The sequence below is a fragment of the Vicugna pacos genome, chromosome 6 (assembly GCF_048564905.1).
Source record: "Vicugna pacos chromosome 6, VicPac4, whole genome shotgun sequence".
Classification (NCBI taxonomy): Eukaryota; Metazoa; Chordata; class Mammalia; order Artiodactyla; family Camelidae; genus Vicugna; species Vicugna pacos.
In genome coordinates this window covers 67,648,727-67,670,519 of record NC_132992.1, presented here as the reverse complement: position 1 = coordinate 67,670,519, position 21,793 = coordinate 67,648,727, and the positions used below count along the sequence as shown (strand labels likewise).

Sequence of the window (21,793 nt, the reverse complement as noted above, 5' to 3'; positions counted from 1 at the left end):
GTCCAGATGGTTATGTTAATTCTATATTAGATAATCCTTCCCCAAATTTAAGTTGAATAATTGTATAATAAAAGCACATTTTTTGGAGCAATCTACCTCTGGCAGATTTTCACTGATTTCACTGAAGCCAGGGGAGTGAATGAAGTAGGATTCCCTGCAAGTCTCAGGCCCACCCCATCCCCCCTGCAGCTTTGATAATGGTGAGTTAAGAGTGTGAGATCTGAAGTTCTGGTCCAAGCTTGAGAACCTAGCTTCACGTTCACAAGTCATGTGATCTTGGGTTCAGGCCACATTTAATACCCCAGTTTCCTCTGCACGCCCATGAAAGGTAAATAACCACAGGTATGTGATGCTAGTGCATGTGACTGGGACCTTCTAGGTCTCGGTGAATATTAGTAGTAATAATTGCTGTGGTTGAAATGATAATCATTTTCATTTTTTAAAGTACAGAAGGCAAAGTGCTCAGGGTATGTGTGGGGAACAGTAACTCCCCCCTTGGCTGGAATACAGGCTAGACAAGGGACACAAAAGGCTGGGGAGGCGGAGTCCAAATGGGGGGGAGGGGCTGGGAGGGCCACACCAGGAATCTGAGCATCTGTCTTCAGCCCACGGGACCACAGGGTTTCTGAGCATCCCCTCTGGCTCTGGACAGAAGACGGAGGTTGAGTCCAGCTCTTTCCATGGGCCTGACCCGGCTGTATGAGGTAGCAACAGAGTCTCCCAAAGGGAAGCCAGGCCTGTGAGAAAGAAGATTCTACACACTTCAATAAAAAAACCCAAAGTCAGCACTGCTCCTCTCCAAGTGTGTGGGCCCCCAGGGGCAGCAGTAAGAAAACATACAGCTTAAACTCCAGAGAAGCAGGAATCAAAGGCAGCACAATCACCACCCCGATTATCCATGTCAACAGACAGCGGATGAGCCCTCATCCCTGTATCATTGGCCTGACTGTGTGTGTTTGATGTCCCGAGAGTTACCCGTAGCACCTCATAATGGTACAAGTCAGAAGGGACAGAGAAGCACTGTCCTCAGCTATTCTGCAGTCTTGGCCAGCGGGGCAGCTATGAAAAATGTCACCTCTCAGAATAATAATAATAATAGCAATTTTAAAAATTGTTCTAGATGTTTAACATGTTAATTCATTCAACCCTCAAGACAGTCTTGTGAGATAGATTTTTTTAACAGAACTTAAAGTTGAAGAAACTGAGGCACAGGGAAGTTCCGTTATTTGGCCATGGTCTCTAGCTGGTAAGTGATGGAGCCAGAAATGGAACCCAGCCAGTCTGAGGCTAGGGTTCATGGTCAAAACCACAACATACAGGCAGGAAGGGATGTGAGGCAAGGTTAGGACACTGCATGTTGCCTCCCCTTCTGACTTCCGCTGGGTTCATTCAACATCCAAAGCGCAATAATTGAGTATCTACTGTGTCCTTAGTCTTTGGAATGTCCCTAACAGCCATGTGGAAAAGACATCCAAGTTCACTGGCCCACTGCGCCTTGCTCGGTAGATTTTGTTCATGTAGAAACTGGAAAAACAATGCTCACTATTTTAAAATAGAGGGTTAAGAAAGTCAGAAGAGTCTACCGTTTTAAACCGTTCTCTAAAAGAACTGATGTGTTAACACACTAAGGACTGTAAGCACACTGTCTTGTGCTCCCAAGGTTTTCCCACAACACTCAGTAACAGAACTGCTCCCAGGTCATCTCTGTGTGTTTATTTAGATGTTTTCTAAATGTGTCATTCATTGATTAAGAAGCCGTAGGTCTATGTGTTTTGTTTGGTTTTAACTCAGGCTGCATATGCCTATTTATGTGGCATTCTAGAAGCAAGTAAAGGTCACTATGACAGCCCACGTGCAGCACAGTCAAATGCTCGGGCACATACGCTCAGCGAGTACTCTCATCAAAGCGTTTGGGTCAGTTGCTGAAGAGCCCACAAAAGTCTAACTTATCACATCATAATAGCAGCCTGCAATTGACAGTTTGAGACCCTGTTATAAATCAGGATTCTTCTTCCCTGCCTGGTTTTTAAGTGCTGCTAGTAACTCAACTTTGAAATAAAGAATATCTGACTGTCCTTCCTTCAAATTTCTGGTTCAGTTTAATTCAAAAGTATTCTACTACTGCAATGTAAATCAGAATTGTCTCAACATTTAACAAGAAGACAGCAAAAACAAAATAAATATCAGATCAATTTGAACTGACCAAGTCTCATTGATATCTGTCCTACAGATTGAGGTTCCTTCCAAAATTTTTGGAAGAAGAATTGTCTTGCTTTTTAAAAGTTTGAAGACCACTGCCCTATGATAATGCAGTTTAACTGAGTCTGAGAAGTGAGACTTCATTCATTCCACATGCTGCCAGCTTGTTCTTGATCTCAGGCACCGTTCTAGGCACCAGGCCCCTGCCCTCAGGGGGCTTTCATGCTAGTAGAAGGACACAGCTAATAAAGAAGTAGATCTATAATCTAGCAGGGATGGATGTGTGCTAGGGAGAAAAATAAAGCAAGGCACAGGCTGTAAGGAGGTTGGGGATGTCACATCTTATCCACAGGTTGGCCAGGGAAGAGTCTCTGAGAAGGTGACCTTTGTGCAGAGGCCTGAAGGAAGTGAATGAGTGAGCCATATGGTTTTAGAGACCACTCCACACAGAGGGTGCAGCAAGTGCAAAGGCCCTGAGGACAGGGTGTACCTGAGGTGCTCAGGGAACCACAAGGAAGCCAGAGCAGTGGGAGCAAAGAGGCAGCATCAGGAAGTCAGACCAGAGAGGCAGCAGAGGAGACAGTCACGCAGGGCTTGGAAGTCACTGTGAGGTGGGAAGCAGGGCAGTGATGGTCTGATCCTTGTCACAGAAGCTCACTTGGCTGTTGTGCTGAGAGTGTAGAGACAAGGGCTGAAAAAAGGAGACAGTGTGGCAGCTGTTGCAGTCATCCTGTTCAGAGGGAATATTGGCTGGACCAGGATAAAGCAGCAGGGGGATAAGAAGCGGGTGGACTGTGGATACATCTTGAAAGTACAGTCAATAAAATATGTTGATGGATATGATTCGGGAGGTGAGAGAAAGAGAAAGATCAAGGATGGCTCCAATGGTTTTGTCACAGTTGTAAAGACGGCACTGTCATTGGCTGAGTTGGGGAAGACGACTGGGTGAATGGGTTTGCTAGGGCCAGCAGGAAAAATCTGGAGTTAGGTTTTGGTCATTTTTAGTTTCAGATACCTACTAGACATCTATGCAGAGATTCATTGAGTAGGAAGTTGGACGTGTGGAGATATCCAGACCAGAGACATAGACTTGGGATGGCTCTGCACACGGATGCTATTTAAACCATGAAGTTAAATGGCAGCAGCATAGGAATGAGCACAGACGGAGAAGCATGCCAAGGACAGAGCCCTGAGGAGCTCCAGCTCTCAGGGATGGGAGAGAGGAGGAGGGACCAGGAAATGAGATGGCCTGGGAGCATCCAAGAACATAGGATGAGAACTGAGAGAGTGGTGTCCCAGAAACTGAGGGCAGTGTGGTATGAAGGAGGAGAGAACAAGTGTGTCCAGTGCTGCTGAAAGCCTGGGGACCACACTGTCGTGGAATTAGGCAGCCTGGACGTCAGTGTGACAAGCCTCAAAGAGGAGGTGGAGACGACAGCTCAACAGGTGCGGGTTCAAAAGAAGACAGAGGCAAGGAATTGGGGGACGTGTGTACAGAAAACCATTTCAGAGAGTTTGCTGTCAAGGTGGTAGCAAGAAGGAGGCACAGGAGAAATTAGAGGAGGTCTGACACTGAGGAAATGGTCCAGTAGGGAGGGGGGATCCAGTGATACTGAAGACAGGGGGCAAATGCTAAGGGAATGTCCTTGTGCGTGCAGGGAGATAAGATCTAGCGCAAAAGTGGAGGGTTTGCCTGGGAGAGCTGCAACGGCAGTTCACCTGCAGTGACAGGACAGGTGGAGCATGTGGGGACAGGCGTGCCTAGATTTGGAGATGCAGTAATGGCAGACTGCAGAGTTTCTCTACTCTTGCCTATGTTTTCTCAGTGAAAGAGGAAGCAAGACCATCAGCTGAGGGTACAGACGGAGGACTATGCGCTGGAGGTTGAGGAGAGCATGGGTGGACTAGCCTTCTAGAACAGAGGGAGACTGAATGGACCAGAGGAACAGAACTGGACTGCCAGGGAGCACTTGGGGTAAATAGGGACAAATTCCAGTAAGAAAAGTCAGAAGGGTCCCATCCATGAGCGTTCCCACTGGACACAGGGTAGGACTCACAGAAGGACAAAGACATCCTAGTCCCCGGGCCCCTTGGGAGGGACCCTTCTCTGATGACAGCAGCTACTTCCCCAGACCGAGGCAGTGCTGTTTGCTGTTTTGTTTTTCCTTCCTTCCAGTGTCTCCCACTTCTGATTGTTTGGTTGCTTAGGAGCATTTCAACTCTTATCAGTGAACAGAAGAGGCAAGTAACCAGCAAGTCTCACTGCTCTGAAGGCATCTTAGTTTTTGCAGAGGTCGGCCAACTACTCCAGGGGACACATCTGGCCCAGCTCCCTGTTTCTGTGACCGTAAAGCGTTGTTGACTTTATAACACAGCCACACCCGAGTTTCCCATACTGTCTGTAGCTGCTCTCCAACTACAACGGCAGAGCTGAGTAGTAGACACTTCCTACGGCCCGGCCCGCAAGCCTAAAACATTTACCATCTGGTCTTCACCAGAAAAGTTTGCCTACCCCTAATACAGAGCAGCGGTTCGCAAACTACTCTGCATCAGAACCCCTTCCACAACTTACTAAAAACAAATTACTGGGCCCAACGTGAAGAGTATCTGATTCAGTAGGTCTGGGGTGGGGCTCAGACTTAACATTTCTAACAAGTTCCCAGGTGATACTGATGCTGCTGGTTCAGGGAACCACACTATGAGAACCACTGGTTTAGGGGGAAAAAAAGAAAAACCCTGAACATGTCAACACTGGCCTATGTGCTCATCTCATAAAGATCTTACTCACGACTGTAGTGAACTTGAGCTTTTCTGTTCTAACTCTAGTTCCAAATGCATAAACAGATACTCAAGAAAAAAGACACACGAGTCTCTTTTTCTTAATTCTCCAAACAGGGAATGGATGAGCCAAGGAGAAAAAGCTGATGGGAGCTTTTCCCATCACCCCTCCTCTCCTGCCTGGAAGGTAAGGCTGTAGCTAGAGCTCGATCTAGAAACCACCTTGTGACCTGGAGAAAGGAAGCCACAATTGAAGGATGATGGCACAGAAAGACAGAAGAGCCTGGGCCCCGGGTGACGCTGCAGACCGACAGCACATCTGGAACTCCTTTCTGTGAGTGAATGAAGCCAGATATAATTAAGCCTCAACTATAGTTGAATATCTGTTAATTGCAGCCAGACACCATTCCTAAATGCTACAGGCTCAGGGTATATTAAAATATAAAGGAATACTAAAACTAGGTTACCAAAATGGTATTACCTGTCAGACGTGTACACTTGACAAGCTTTTTCCACATACAAAACACAATTTAATATAATTGTGCCATTTACCTCTTTCAATCCTGAAAATTGTAACCTCATTGGGAAGCAATGTCCAAAACATTTCAGTAGAAATGCAAGTTAAAACCATAATGAGATGCTGCATACCTATGAGAATGCTAAATAAACATAAACAGATAAAAAAAATCGTGGCAATCCCAAGTGCTGGTGGGGGCACAGACAACTAGGACCCTCACTTATCAGTGACGGGAATGCAACGTGGCGCAGCCGGGCTGGAAGAAAGTTTGGCAGTGTCTCGTACAGTTAGACATACACTTGCCCTGTGACCCGGCAATCCCACTTCTAGAAGTGGAAACGTATGGCCATACAAAACCCTATACCTGAATGTTTCTAGCAGCTTTATTCACAATGGCCCCAAACTGGAAACAACCCAAATATCCTTCAAGGAGTGAGTGGATAAACAAACCATGATATATACTCAGCAATAAAAGGAACAAACTATTGATACGTGCAATAACAGGGATGAATCTCAAATGCACTATAACACACGAGAGAAGCCAGGCTCAAAAGCCCACCTAATTCCATTTATATGACATTCTGGAGCAGGCAAAACTGTCGGGACAGAAAACAGATCAGCGTTTGTCAGGAGTTACGGTGGGACGGGTCGATGAAAAGGAGCAACGGGAGGGGTCGGAGTACAGCCGAGGGATAAAGCTAAGCGCGCATGAGGTCCTGGGTTCAATCCCCAGGAACTTCATTTAAAAAAAAAAGAGCAAGAGGAGAGAATTCTGGGGTCGGGGGTGATAGAACTGCTCTGCATCTTTGCTGTGGTGGTTACACAACTCTGCACATTTGCCAGAACTCATACCACTGCACACCAAAAGGTGTTTCATTTACTCTACGTAAATTGGAAATCATTTTTTTTTAAGTTTAAATGAGTGTCCTTCAGGAAAATAGGCCTGGGCCACATGGCTTTCCTGGGATGTCCCCCCCTGGCCCCAGCCTGTCTGTCCCCATCCCCACCCCCAGACACCATCTGGACATCCCTCCAGGATCTACTAAAGTGGTAGGCACAGAGGATTCTCTGCCAAATCCTGGGCGCATTTTAACACCAGCCACTAACTGGCACCCCTGAAACACAGGACAATAGCCAGATTGTATGCAGCCCCATACAGGCCACTGCGTAAACATTAGCAACAAGTTCCATGGTGACTCCCTGCCACCAGCCTTCGCAGCTGCCTGGCTCTCAGGACTGGAGGATCTGCCCAGCGTAACACGGAGTCTGGACACAGTTCAATATGTCAGTTAAACCTATAGCTCAGAACAGCCTCAGTCCTTGGAAACTCCCTGGTAATGTTACAGACAACAGACCCTCTACTATTCCAGACCCACCAAAGTCCCCAGTTTCAGGCTTCCTACTAGTTACCCCTGATGACCTCGCAGAGGACACCATCCCCTAAAGCTTTGAAGGTCCAGGGTTCATCTGTGAGAGTCAAGCCGTGGAAAATCCATCTGCTCAGGAGGGATTCCAACCAGGGGCACACTCAACTAGACACCTTCTCAGCATAAACACAGTCTGTCTCCTTGACCTTATGCAGCTACTAAGCCTGGTTTATTAAAAATTGAATACCCAAGATTTATTGCAATAGGGGTACTTTTGTGGACCAAAAAAAAAAAAATCCTTCAACCATAAATCATTTAAGGCACCCTCCACATTAAAGTTGGCATGAAATAAACAGAGCCTGTCTTGTGGGCAGAAGGTGCCAGAGTAGCTCTGCCAGCTTCAAGCCTACTGCCTGGCCATCATAAACCCACCCTGCATGCTTGAAATACAGTAAAAACCTTCACAGAAAGGTTTCTTCCCAACTGTTTCTTTCCACCCACCTGCACTGGGCTCTGATGTGCTGTGAGGCAGCGTGGTGTGTTGGAAAGTACCAGGACTTGGTAATAGACAGACTTGGATTCAAGTCCAGTTCCTTCCTAGGGGCCGAGCACTTTGCTTAAACCTCAGTTTGCTCATTGATTGGTGGGGATAAAGAGTGGTCCCGTTTGCAGGACTGTTGACAGAAATAAAAGAGGGTCTATGGAAAACACATAACACAGACGTGGCTAATAAAACACGCTCATCGCATTTAAGTCTCCTTTCTCCTAGGTAATTTCCTCTAACTGGAGTTAGCTCACGTCAGTGTGAACACACAGCTCACACAGAAAGCAGAGGCCAGCCATCAGAGGCCAGGAAGAAACCACCTGCTCCAATTAGGGACCTGGGTTCCCAGGGGTGACTGATATCTGAGTGAAGAGAAAGAAATTTGGTCTCCAGTTCTGTCACCTTGACTAATAATCAGGTGGGACCCCTTCCTAGGGAGCGTTAGACCAATAAGCCTCTGGTCTCTCACTCCCTCAATCCTCATTCACACCCAGGTGGAATTCTTTTTGGCCCGAGTCAATGAAAAACAAATTAAATGGCCAATGTCCATCAGAATACAGATATTTTTAAAAAGTGTTTTAACTGCTCCTATCTCCTAGGGGGCTCTTGGAAAATACCCTGACATTTTCTGGAAACTTTTTACATGGCATAACTTAAAACCCAAGACTGTTTATCAATGGAAAATCGCTCTTCACAAAACAGGAGACTGAACATTCATTACAGATACAACAGTCACAATTTTGAAAAACTTTCACATAAACCCTTGCCAGAAATCATGTTACCCCAGGGCGATACTCTGGACTGAAAGCTGTCTCCCTCCCCAGGCAAACTTTTACCACCTAGACGCTGCAGTGGGAACTTTGGAATTTGGAATTCGATGTATCAGTCTATAAAAATCAAAGCGAAGTCCATCAGAGACATGTGTTTGCTTTGAGAAGGTAACAACAAATCGGGAAGGGCATTAGCCAACTCCTGCTATCAGATGTAGTTTATTACCTGTTCAGATCATTAGGTGAGAAACATTTCACACACTAGTTAAATTCAAAGCACACAGAGTACACACGTACCATGATTCAGAGATGCAGGAATCTCGCATACTTCTGACGAAATGCTGGCCGGTGCCATTACCAGTAAGTGGTTATTCAGCACCTGATACAGTGTTGGGCCCTGGGAATACAGAGACTGAAGACAGGTCTCTTGTCTTCTGAGTTCCTTTGATGGAGTTGGTAATGGGGTTCCTGCCCTCAAGAAGCCCACAGTCAAGTGGGACAGAAAAAGAAATTACAGTGAACCAACCAACCCGTCACCATCAGAGCTTCAGCAGATGTGAGTATAAAGTGCTGGGAGACAGAGAGGAAGAGGTGAGGGACACTTCAAAGACACAATCTGCAGAGTTGAATTCTCCCAAATAAAATTCTCCCCCAAAATAAACACATGCACACACACTCACACCAATACCTAGGATTAACAGGAAAGGGGGAAGGAAAACAGAAAAGCGACTCCCCTGCACCGTTTTGAGCCGAGCTCACCCCAAGTCCTAATCGTACCTGAGGAGGTTACCACAATAGACCAAAATGGTCTCCCCTTCCAGCCTCCAGCACTAACAGGAAGACCGTCGGAGGGCACCGGAAGGCCAGCGCGCCATCCGCAGAACCCCCGGCACCGGCAGAGCCAGAGAAGCGGCCAAGATATACATATTTGTCAAAGAAATGGGACAGCAGCCAGATGAAAAGGGGAGCAGAAAGGATGCTGAGGCCCAGGCCCTCCAGTCCCGGCGAGCAGGCTCTCAGGGGTCTAGCCACGTTCTTTCCTTGTCTGTGTTGAAACACAGCCTGTCCTGTGGCCAGAGTCTGTCCTGGTGCCCAACGTCAGGAAAGGCAACAGCCAGGGCTCACCTCCTTGCACGTAGAACTGTGCGAGACTGTCAACGTTCCCATTTGCAATGAATGAATGTGCAGGTTCACTGACTGCTCCGTTTTTACTAATTGTATTTATATATGCAAGAAATGCAAGCTTCTTTGAAACAAGGAAAATGAAAATCTCCATAATCCCCAGACTATTAACATTTTACTGTATCTTCTTTTTCTATGCATATTTATCATTTACAAAATGGGACCTTACCACGCAGTACCTAGTGTTTGGAGCTCCATTTTCATTCCACACTAAATCTACTGTGAATTTATCCATGTCAGAAACACAGCACCATTTTTATAGATGGTGCCATCAGTCTATGCCATAACTTACTCACCTGCTTTCTATTTAGGTTCATTCTGAATCCTTCCCTTCCATTTCTGTCTTATCCACCCTCATCTTTACTGTCACTGAATGGAAGGCACAACACCCTTACCAGCAGATTCAGTGTCTGATTAGGACCCAACTCCTGGTTCATAGACGGTATCTCCTAACTCTGTCCTCACACGGCAGAAGGGGCCAGAGAGTTCACTAGGATCTCTTTCATCAGGGCATTAATGCAACTCATAAGGGCCCCACCCTCATGACCTAATCACTTCCCAAAGCCTCCACTTTCTAATACCATCTCATTGAGGGGTTAGGATTTCAATATATGAATTTGGAATGATGCAAACATCCGGTCAAATACACTCTAAAACATAACAACTTAAAGCAATAATTTTGCCATGCTCACAGATTCTGTGGGTCAGGAACTCAGAAAGGGCATAGTAGGGCTGGTTATTCTCTGCTCCATGAAAGACTCGAAGGCTATGGGTGAATTTACAGCTGAAGGTGTATTCATCTTGGTGTCTTCACTCACACATCTGGCAGGTGATGCTGGTTGTCAGCTGAGATCTCAGCTAGGGCTGTTAGCCAAAACACCTACACACAGGAGGAATGTCACTGTCACACAGTAAGAGGGCATGTGGGATGAGGATGATGTTGGAGGTATCTTTGGACAATGCAATCCACGACACTCCTCTCCCATGGCTTTTCTTCCTATGCCCAACTTAACAGCAGCTTTCTCCAGAGTCGGATCACATCTTCCCTGGACAGCTATATCCACACCCCTGGCTTTAACTCTCTTCTACACACCGGTAGCTCCTCAGTCTGCAGCTGATCTGGAATGAATGTATCCTGAGAGCTTCATCTGGATTTCTCAGGGTGTCTCAAATTCAGTAAGTCCAAAACAGTCTTTCCTCACCCCTCATCGAGTCTACTTCTTTTCCTGTACTCCCCAATGTGACGGTGGCACCACCTAATTGCTGAAATTGCCAAAAGTGAGAAAACAAATCGGCATCTTCGATCTCTCACTGTCTTTCACCCTCTGCCCTTCCACATCTAACCGGCCACCGACTCCTAGCAGTGCTGCCCTCTTGATAGTTTTAGTCCTTCATCACAACCCCTTCAAGTCAGATCCTCATCATCTCCAGCCGGGCTTTTGTAATTAGCTCGTAACTGGGCCCCCAGCCTCCAGCCTCGAACCCCTCCAAACTCCGCACTCCTCAGACTTTCTAAAGCATTCATCATGTCACTCCCCAGCTTGAAGTCCTCTGAGGATGCCCCACTATCTACAGCACCACGTCCGACTCCTTAGCGCACAGAGGCCTTGTCCCTCATGTCCGGTGTCACCCCTGTTTTCCAGCCTCACTCCTTCTATTCCATCACCCCCCCACCACTGAACTTCGTGCAGTCTCTAGAACTTACCACTCCCTCTCTCACACCTCCAAGCCTTTGCCTGTGCTGTTTCCTCTGCCTGGAAATTCCTCCCCAAGCCCCCCTGGAAACTCCCACTCAGTGTCAAACACCTAGATCAAGCGGGACTTCTTTGACTCTGCTCCCAGAAACATACTAGCTCCTCAGTCCCGTGTGTTGCCATAGTGCCCCTTCTCACCATCATCATAATTTTACTGCCTACAACCTTGTCACATGATGTTAAAATTTGTTTACATTATCACCATTCTGATCATCATGACCATGAGTCCCATTTGGAAGGAAATAGACAGGCTGTTAGAAAAGATCCTCCTTATCACAAGCAACCCGTTTTATACTATTGATTCCAAACCAAACACAGCAGGACTCCTTCTAGCGCTAACCATGAGATAAAGGCAGGAAGAAAACAACGTTCCGTGATACCCCGCCTCCTACAAGAGGAACAATGTTGAAGGTCACTGCTAAATCTGCACTGCCCACACTGCCTGCCAGGCCTGCCCCTCGCCTTCCCTCAGGGAATGGGCTCCACCACCCCATGAAGTCGGTATTATCACCTCCCCTTGCACCTGCAAGGAAACCACACCTCAGCCTGGTTAAGTCACGAGCGAAAAACCCTCTGCTGGTAGGTGGCAGAGCCAACCTTTGAGCCCACATCTGCCCGACTCCATGGCCTGGGCTATTATACTGTCCCTACCACCTTCCTTAGTCTCAAACAACCCATCTTCACATCTCCTAGGCATTCTGAGGACAGATCAAGAACTCCAGACATCAAATGCGTGAGAACCCATAAAAAGGAGCTACCACTGTAATGGAAAAGAATCTGGAAAAAAAATGTGTGTGTGTGTATCTGAATTGCTTTGCTGTACACCTGAAACTAACATTGTAAATCGACTACACTTCAATTAAAAATAAGAATTTTTTTAAAAAGACCTACCAATTTCAAGAAGTCATCTTGGAGAGAACATTCTCCAATGGGGCCAAAGAAAGTCAAGCATCAAATCACATAAGGGACAAGTGAAGAAGAGTTGTGGAGTGGGCTACCCTCCGGAGCGTGTGCTGAAGAAAGCTGCCCTTCTGGAGACGGTGGCACATATCCAGATAAGTTACACTGACACGCGCAAGAAATGGATTCCACACCAAGTGTGTTCAGGCACACACCTGACAAGTGGAGGTCCAGGTGGAGACAGCGGATTTCACTGCCTCGATGGCAGAGGCGGGAAGAAGTCCCACAAAGGTACATTTGCGGTAAAGCTTCGTTTACTTCATAACAGTCGGAACAGTTGCAAATCAGTCTCTGTTGCAAATGACAGCAAATAGAATCAGCCAAAAAAGGAGTATATGAGCTATTTATTAATGTATTGCAAACCACTCCAAAATTTAGTGGCTTAAGATAAAAATTTATGATTCTGTGGGTTGACTGGGAGTTTCCTCTGCGGGGCTCACCTGTGCAGCTGCGGCCACTGGGGCGTCCATTAGGCTGTATGGCCCAAGATGGCCTCCCTGACATGCCGGGCCATTGGCGCCAGCAATTGGCTGGCTCTCTTCAGCTCTCCTGCACGTGGCCCCTTATCCTCCAGGAGGTTAGAGTTTCTTACACGGCAGCCTCAGGGCTCAAGTCCAAGAGTGTGAAGGCAGAAGCTGCAAGGTAACCTTGAGGCCCAGTCTCCAGAACTCACACCAGTGTGCACCCCATCACACTCTGTGAGTCAAAGCAAGTCACAGTCCAGCCCAGATTCAAGAGATGGGGACACAGACTCCAGTTCTTAATGAAAGGGGCCACAAAGCAACTGTGGCCATGTTTTATCTACCACAAGAAGTCACCGACATACTTAAATGGGAGAAACAGGAGCTCTAAGAATAGCTGTATCCAGGTGTTCACAGCATATTATCAGAAACCTGTCTCTCTTCTCTCAGCTTTGTTTTGCTCTGTGCTGGCTTTGTTCTCAAGTGAACTGTTCATTCATAGGGACCAAGTCACCACTAACCACTCTAGGTCTACTTCCTCACAGTGTCCCAGCCTAACTAAGAGCTTCTCTTCCTCAACTGTTGTACCAAAAAGTCCCAGAAATGAATTCATTGGCCCAGCTTGGGTCTCAGGACCATCCTCGACCCAAGAGAGAGCACACACTCGTTGACCAAGTCCAGGTCACACTTTCAGCCTGTAACTGGCAGAGGGGATCAGTGTACTTCAGTTATGGAGACTAAGCGTAAGGGAGGGGTTTCTCCCAGAAAAAGATATTCTATTACCAGGAAAGAGAGAATGGATATTAGACAGACCAAAACCACAGATGTTTACTACAATAGGCTTTTCGAGATGGTGACAGGGCAGGGCCACCACAGAATGCACTGAATGGCTTTCTCCATCATTGCAACTCTGCCAGCTGAGAAGTGTTTCCCAGTGAGGTGGTGTGTGCACCACTGAATGACTCATTGTGCATGTGAAAAACAAAGACATAGGACAAAGCCTTTTGCAACATGCACTTGCACAATTCTTCCGTTTGGTAAATGATGTCCTTTCTCGGGCATCTGTCACGTTGCTCCCAAAGATACCCCTTCCTAATAGGAATCAGAATGCTTTGTCTTTTAATTTAGTGGTTTTTCGGCATCAGATACAAACACAATTTCCCCCTTGCCTACCACAGCCCCATCAAGGGCCAATTCATAAAAGAATAAAGGGACAAGAGAATGAATCAAAATGCCCCTCCCTAACTAGAGCTGTGCTCAGATCCAAAGCCCCCAGGTATAGGAAGCAAAGGTGGTCATGGAGAAATCCAACCAGTCCATCTCTCTGCAGCCTCTTAGACTCTGCTGAACTAATCCACGCTGTAGCTTTCATCTTTGCATCTCCATGGAGAACTCCTGAGTATGGTACAAGGAGCTGTTTTAAATTTTATCACATGGGATAGTAGTTGCACATGACCCTTAAGACTTGTTTTCCATAGAATTGGACATCACTGTTTTAAAGCTCCTACCCAGCTAAGATTCTCAGTTTCCTATCAGTGCAGGAATGGCTCCAACCCCAAAACAAGATGCTCCTCTACCTTCAAACATGGACATAACACGGGAAAGCAGAGGCCAGCAACCTCAAGAGGCTCCCTTCCCTCTAAGGGAGCATTTCTTGATACATGTAAGTAGCTACTGGCAAAAGCAAATGAAATTTGTGTTTATCTTCTTTTAAGTCACAGGTTACACAGGCCAGAGGTTCCAGTCCTTGCCTGATAGATTTTATTCCCTTCTACAGTTTTAGCCTAAAGAAGCCTCAGAGTATGCATGAGAATCCCCTGTGGTACTTCTTTAGAAATGCAGATTCCTGGACCCTGCAGCAGCTCAAGAAAGCTACAGACCATACCTTAGGAAATATGCTGTTTAAGAAATACACATCTAGAGGGGAGGGATATATTAGGATTTTGGGAGTGACACATACACACTAGTATATAGAAAACAGATAAACAACAAGGACCTACTCTATAGCACAGGGAACTATTGTTAATATCTTGTAATAATATATAATGGGAAAGAACCTGAAAAAGGATATATAAGAATCTATATAAGAATCTCTCTCTCTCTCTCTCTCTCTATATATATATATATACATATAAACTGAATCACTTTGCCATACACCTGAAACTAACACAACATTGTAAATCAGCGATACTTCAATAAAAAATAAATAAATAAATAAAAAGAAATACACGTCTACAGGATGTAACAAAATTTTTAACTGCCGAGTCTTAGCTCATGAGATCTGGTGTGACTAAAGGATCCGTGAGGTGGACCAGGCTATTGTGGTCATATGGTCATGAACCCAATCAGCCTTAGTTAGCACAGGGATGGGGAGGCAATGCACACTGTAATGTACAATTGACTTGCTTTAGAGCCTCAGAACACCGGGCTATCAGGTTTTTCACCACTAACACAAGGGGAGAGACTTTAGTGTTGGGGATAGGCAAGACATGTACTGGAGGCAGCGGGGAGGGTATGGCTCAGTGGTAGAGTGCATGCATGAGGTCCTGGGTTCAATTCCCCAGGACCTCTGTTAAAATAAATAAGTAAATAAATAAACCTAATTACCAACCCCCCAAGCAGAAACAAACAAACAAGCAATAAATATAGAAGGAAGGAAGGAAGGAAGGAAGGAAGGAAGGAAGGAAGGAAGGAAGGAAGAAAGAAAGAAAGAAAGAAAGAAAGAAAGAAAGAAAGAAAGAAAGGAAGAAAGAAAGAAAGAAAATAAATGTACCAGGGTCTCACAATGAATATCAGGAAAATCCCCACCTCCTTCCAGAAAGGGGAGGCAAAAATAGCCATTTTGAAATCACCAGAGTATTCTGTTCATTCTGCTAACAAGGCCTGCCTTCAAGAGAAACTATTTTACCAGGGCCTAACTTAACTGGGGTTTTATCAGAGCCTAACTGACTGGGGGAAGAGAATACCCAATTCCAGCCCCCTCTAGCCATCCTGTCCTACCTGTGGGGAGAAAAGCACTGAGAAGCATTTGTGATGTTCACTGTCCAAAGGCCCAGGTTCACTAAAAGACCAAAACCTAATCATAGGACGAAAGAACACTTTCCTGCCCCCTGTGCCTCACCACTTCATCACTAAAGGCCTGTTTATTGCAGTCACTCTTACCCAGTACAGCACATCTGACTTTCAATAAAAAAAAACTGGCAATGAGTGTGTATATGTCCATGAATGACTGAAAAATTGTGCTGAACACTGGAATTTGACACAACACTGTAAAATGATTATGAATCAAAAAAAAATGTTAAAAAAAAACCTGGGCTTACTAAAATGCAAAAAACATAATTTGAAGAGACAGAGCAACCATTGGAACTAGACTCAGAAATGGCAGAGCTGTTCAAATTACCAGACCAGGAACTTTTTAAAACCTATGATTAGCATGCTAAGGGCTGTAATGGAAGAAACAGATAGCACACAAGAACAGAGAGGAAATGTGAGGAGAGAAATGTAACTTCGAAGAAAGAATCCCAAAGAAATGCTAGAGATAAACACTGCAACAGAAATGCAGAATGCCTTTGATGGGATCATTAGTAGACTGGACCCCAAAGAGGAAAGAATGTCTGAGCTTGAGGATATATCAGTAGAAATTTCAAATAGAAAACTGAAAAGCAAAGAGAAGAAAAGACTGAAAAACAAAAACCAGAACATAACATCCAAGAATTATTGGACAACTACAAAAGATGTCACGCATGTACTCTATGTAATAGGGGTACCAGAAAGAGAAAAAAGAAAGGCAGGAACAAAAGGAATATTTGAAGAAATAATAACTGAGAATTCCCACCAAATTAACGTCAGATCCAGGAAGCTCAGAGAATACCAAGCAGGATACTGTCCCCCAAAACTAAATCTAAACATTTCATATTCAACCTGTGGAAAATCAAAGATAAAGAAAAGATCTTGAAAAAAAACAGAGGGAAAAAAACACCTCACCTGTAGAAAAGCAAAGAGAACAATTACGCTGAGGTTCTCCTCAGAAGCCACACAAGTGAGAAGACAGTGAAATGAAATATTTAAAGTGTTGAGAGAAGGAAAAAAAAAATTGACCTAGAATGCTGTATCCTGCAAATTTATCCTTCAAAAGTGGAGACTAATAATAATTTCTGTCTTTATAAATGTAACAGCTTGCTAGACAATATAAATCAAATGCATTTAAGTAAATTTATTAATGCCAGAAGGAAAAAAAAAGTGAAGGAGAAATAAAGACTTTCTCAGACAAAAATGGAGGGAATTTGTTGCTTTATAAGATAGATTAAAAGAAGCTCTTCAGAGAGATAGAAAATATAAGTCGGAAACTTGGATCTACATAAAGGAAGTACACTAAAGAAGTAATAAAAACTTATTTTTCCTATTTGATCTAACAGATAACAGTTTGCTCAAAATAATAACATCAACAACGTATTCAATAGTTATAACTTTACATATAAGTGAAATGAGTGACAGCAATGACACGAAGGGCAGGAGGAAGGAATTAGAAATACTTTGTTATCCTACTAGCTTTGCACTACTCATGAAGTGGTACAGTGCTATTTGAAAATAGTCTTAAATTAGTTGTAAACGTATATTGCAAATTCTAGGGCACCTACAAAAAAGTATTTTTTTCAAAGTACAGTTGATACGCTAAGAAAGGAGAGAGAACAGAATTGTATGAAACACTCAATTAAAAACATAAAGGTAGAAAAAGTGCAAGACAAAAATAGGAACAAAGAATGTGAACAACAAATAGAAAATAGTAGCAAATATGGTAGATATTAATTCAACTCTATCAGCAATCACTTTAAACGTCAATGGTCTAAAGACACCAATTAGAAGTATTTAGATAGAAAAAAAAGTGAGTGTGGTTGACACAAGCCACCTTATCTGGAAATATCCCTCCTGGAAGTCATGCTTACAGTATGGAGTTTTTCTGAAATGCTCTAAAAGCAGCCTGGATCTCCTGCTCAGGCCCACCCACAGGCCCTGCTGTGACTGGCTTTCCATCCCCAGATAAAGGAAGGCTCAGCATGGGGTGAGGGGAGGAGGAGGCCTAGAAAAAACAGGCAAATTCCTTGAGCTCCATGGAATTTGTCTGGGGACCAGATCTGGGAGCATACTGAGTAGTCACCAACCCAACCCTTGTGACCCTGAGCCCAGAAGTGATGAGGAGGGCACATCGGCAGGGCCTTCTGTTACCTCTTACCAGCAAAACTGCTTCTCACAGTCTTGGAGAAAAAAGGAAAGGTGGTCAGGCTTACCTGAGCTTCCTTCAGATGCTGAACTCCGAAAAACAACCTATCATCCCAGGAAAAGAGAAAATGAAAGAAGACTTCAGGAAGGAGAGCTTGTACAGTCACCTGAAGAAGAAGACATGGCCACCTGGCACATGGAGGGAAATCACTCCAAAGGGCACCTTTCCTCCACTGATTCCCAGGAGGAGGTCCTTCTGACCTATGTTGGGTTTGGGAAAGGCATGAGGGGCAGAGATATTTGATTTATCCCCTCAAAATTTGCTTTGTTTTAAACAAAAGGAGATAGAACCACAAATTAGCTATCTTGCATATACTGATGCACCTTTTAGCTTTCATTCCAAGGGGAAACTCTAGGGAAAAAACAATGTTGGGTTCTTATTTGAATCATGTTTTCTTGTTACATGTGTTCTTTTATGAATAGTTAACATTTACTGAGCATCCTGCCATCAATTCCCTTTAACTCCACAAATGAGAGGCAGCAGCCATGGCGGGACAAGAGGACCCGGTGCAGCGGGAGATTCACCAGGACTGGGCGAACCGGGAGTACGTTGAGGTCATTACCAGCAGCATCAAGAAAATCGCAGACTCTCTCAACTCGTTCGATATGTCTTGCCGTTCAAGACCCGCGACACTAAACGAGAAATTGACAGCTCTTGAACGGAGAATAGAGTACATTGAAGCCAGGGTGACAAAAGGTGAGACCCTCACCTAGAATCGTGCCACACTGCTGCTGGGAAGTTGCTTCTACAGAACACAGGCCCACGTGGGAAAGGCCCCAGCAGCCTTCAGCTCCTTCCTCTCTCCTTACAGAACAACAGGGCTTCTTCTTGTTTTTCTTTTTTTCAAAAATGTGGCCTTTGGGCTCTGCCATGTACACCCAGGAGCGTGAGGTGGCACGTTGGGAGGGGGCCAGGAGAACTCTCGGCAACGTTAGTCATTTTTACCTTTTCGGAAACATTTTGCAGAGCCACTTGTCAACGAATTTGAGGCGCTAAGAGCCAAAAGCCTGAGACTCTGTCACGGTCCTCCCCACCTCTCTCTCTCCCTCTCTCAGCCTTTCTTTGCAGCTCTCATTGCCTCTGCATTAATTCTACAGTCTTTGTCTCCTCCCCACCTTTGGCCCGGGATGGGAAGCAGTCCTGGCTGAGACCCTCACACCCCAGCAAGGTGGCTGCCAGAGAATGTTGTTGCTAACACACCAGTTTCTTGTCCTTTGGGGGAGGTCAAGTCCAGGCCCCCACTTGGCTTGAAAAGTTTTCAGGGCTTTCTTTCTGTCATTTGGGGTGTCTTTGCCTCTCTTATTTCCCTAATAAACTCCTCAACTTTAAAAAAAAAAAAAACTCCACAATGACCCACTGAGGTACATGTATCTTCAAATTATAGATGAGGAAGCTGAAGCTCAGAGGTTAATTTGCCCAAAGACACAGAGCTTGAAAGCAGAGCTAGGATTTAATCTGAAGTCTCTTTGGCCCTAAACCACTAAGCTACACTGCCTTCTGGATGGGCAAGAACGCTTTGAATGGTAACAGCTCAGACTTCTTCTGTCACCCAGCAGTAAGATGAGAGGTGCATTTCATTCCCAAGGTAAATGCAGCTTTAGTGAGAGAAAAGGTACAAACTGGCAACAGCTGTGGGATGAGTGTTTTGATTTTTTTTCCCTAAGTCTCTCCCTTGGTGGGAGAAGAAAGTGCAATAATACACCATCAGGAGAGGACATGATCCTTGAAGCAAAGGAAAAGATGAAAAGGATAGAAATGATGTATTTTGTCCCCTGTGTAGCTTCTGACTTCCGGCTGCCTGGGCCAGTGCAGCTGTGAATCTGCCCCACGGGGCAGGGAGAAAGTACCCACAGAGGGCAAGTCCTGCACACTTCCAGATGCTCTTCAACAAATACGAAGATTCTCCACTTCAATCCTCAAATCGGGTATTGATTTTAAAAGATCTCCCAGGGAAATATTGTGCCAACCAAAAAAAACACCCCCTGTGCTCTAGACCATTTGTCATTTAATTTAGGTGTGTCTGCACTGATTGCATTGCTATTGACAAGCACGAAGAGTCTTACACCAAGATCTGCCTTTACTTCAAACTCTACCACTGACTACATGTTCTAGCTGCTCTGCTGCACATTTCTTGACTGAAACTTTCACCACGGGCAGAAACCAAGAATCCACATCTTTTAGGGAAGGAGAAACTCGAACCTTGTGAAATGGAAGGTATAATGACACCAAGAGTCAGGTGGCAAGGATGGCGGAGACTCTGAATGTCCTGAGTTTTTTGGCCACATGTTCCAACCACTGGACATTGGTGAACTGGCCAAAGGCAACTCAGAAATACAATCTGCTCCTAAAATTCAGGCTGTTTCCTCCCCTTGGCTAGACTTTTGCTGCTTTCCCAAGTTCTCCAGGACATCTTTGAATGGAAAAGCCATGGACAGAGCGATGGAGGTGGAGCTCTAGGTCCGGGCTCTGCTCTGCCTCTAGTTAGCTATGTGGACCCAGGACAGTCCTTATCTCATGCACAAAATGATGGCACCCCTGAGATTCTGTCCAACAATGGGACTGTGCAATCGTGTCTCTTCAGTTGAGGGGTCCTCTGGAATCATCTTCATTTGGCTTATTCTATTCTGAAAGTATCCAAATTTTTCCCATGTTCCCCTTTCCTATCAGCTCCTAATCTTGGAATGTCTGCAGTGGTGGTCACCTTAGAGGTCATTAATTCTTCGTGTAATAGATGAGAGAACTGGTCACACAGTCACAGGAGATCTCCCTCTCTGGGCTCTGACTATGAATGATGTCCAGCACACTTCTTATCACACATCCACTCTCCACTCTGCTGAGCTACAAATACAAATCCCCAAATGGACACTGTGTTTGTTGCCCCAGCATCACTTCCAGACTCCCACCTTGTACAGCCATGTGGTCAGGATGAGAGAGAAAAAATGCCCTCACCCTCAGCTCCAGAAATGGGCATCCTCTCTCCTACTCTGCACAGAAATTGGTCTAAGGAATCTAGGACCATGTCTCTCACAGCAGGGCACTCTCCTGGCCAAAGGGTTTGGCTAAAAGAATGGGTATTTGAGCCAATGTAGATCAATAAGCTAAGAGCCAAAGGTTTCCATGAGTATGGAGGAAAGGCTGTCTGGAAGCCAATTCTCCCTTTCCTCTCTTAGGTATGAAGCATGGAACCACCACAGCAATTCCACCACCATGAAGAGTGAGGCTTTGGATGAAACAGACACCACAAAAAGGCAGAGAGGAGAGACAGAAATGCACTGAGTGTCTGAGGACATCATTAAGCCACTGAATCCAACCAATCCTGAAACCTACTTTCTATCTGTATCTTCTATTACTTGAGCGAATGAATCCCCTTCACTGGGTAAGCCTGTTCAAAATGTGGTGTCTGTTTCCTACAAGATAAATTCCCAACTGATGTGCAGATCACACATAAAGCTGATCTGCAGTCACACTTCAAAGGCCTCCCAAGTAGCAACAGAGAGTAAAACCAGCTCCCTCACGCTCTTACTACTTCCACCCAAAACTAAGGAGACTCCTCTTCCTAAGCCACCAATCAAGAACTCAGGCAGAGTTTCTTTCAAGGTGCTAGAGTCTACTGGGAGGCCGCTGCTGAGAAGGGAACACTGGCCCCCAGGCCCTCTTCCCCAGGCCCCTCCATGCCAGCACAGAGACAAAAAAGATGGTCATGCCACACAAAAGGTAGAAGCACTTTTTGGAATCACCTGTTACTTGTTTAAAAACCAGTGACAGTGCCTAACAAATGAATGGGTCCCAAGATGATCATCACTGGGTGCTAATATCACAGATGCCATGAGCCTCCTGATGGAAGTACACACCAACTACCAGGAAACATACTAGCCCGAAAACATACCAAATCTACATCTAATCAAGCCTCGAGACCTAAGTATCATTTTCCAGGAAATATAAAGGATAGAGAAACATGTGACACAATTCTACAGGAAGGTAAT

The 21,793-nt window shown here is 45.2% G+C and overlaps 1 protein-coding gene and 1 pseudogene across 7 annotated transcripts in view; one reads left to right on the top strand and one right to left on the bottom strand.

The window, feature by feature from the left end:
- The window catches only part of SMOC1 (SPARC related modular calcium binding 1), a 136,550-nt gene that overhangs the window by 105,228 nt on the left and 9,529 nt on the right, over positions 1-21,793 (bottom strand). The gene's annotated exons all lie outside the window — the stretch shown is intronic.
- Positions 18,290-18,786, top strand: LOC102537142 (probable protein BRICK1 pseudogene; annotated as a pseudogene).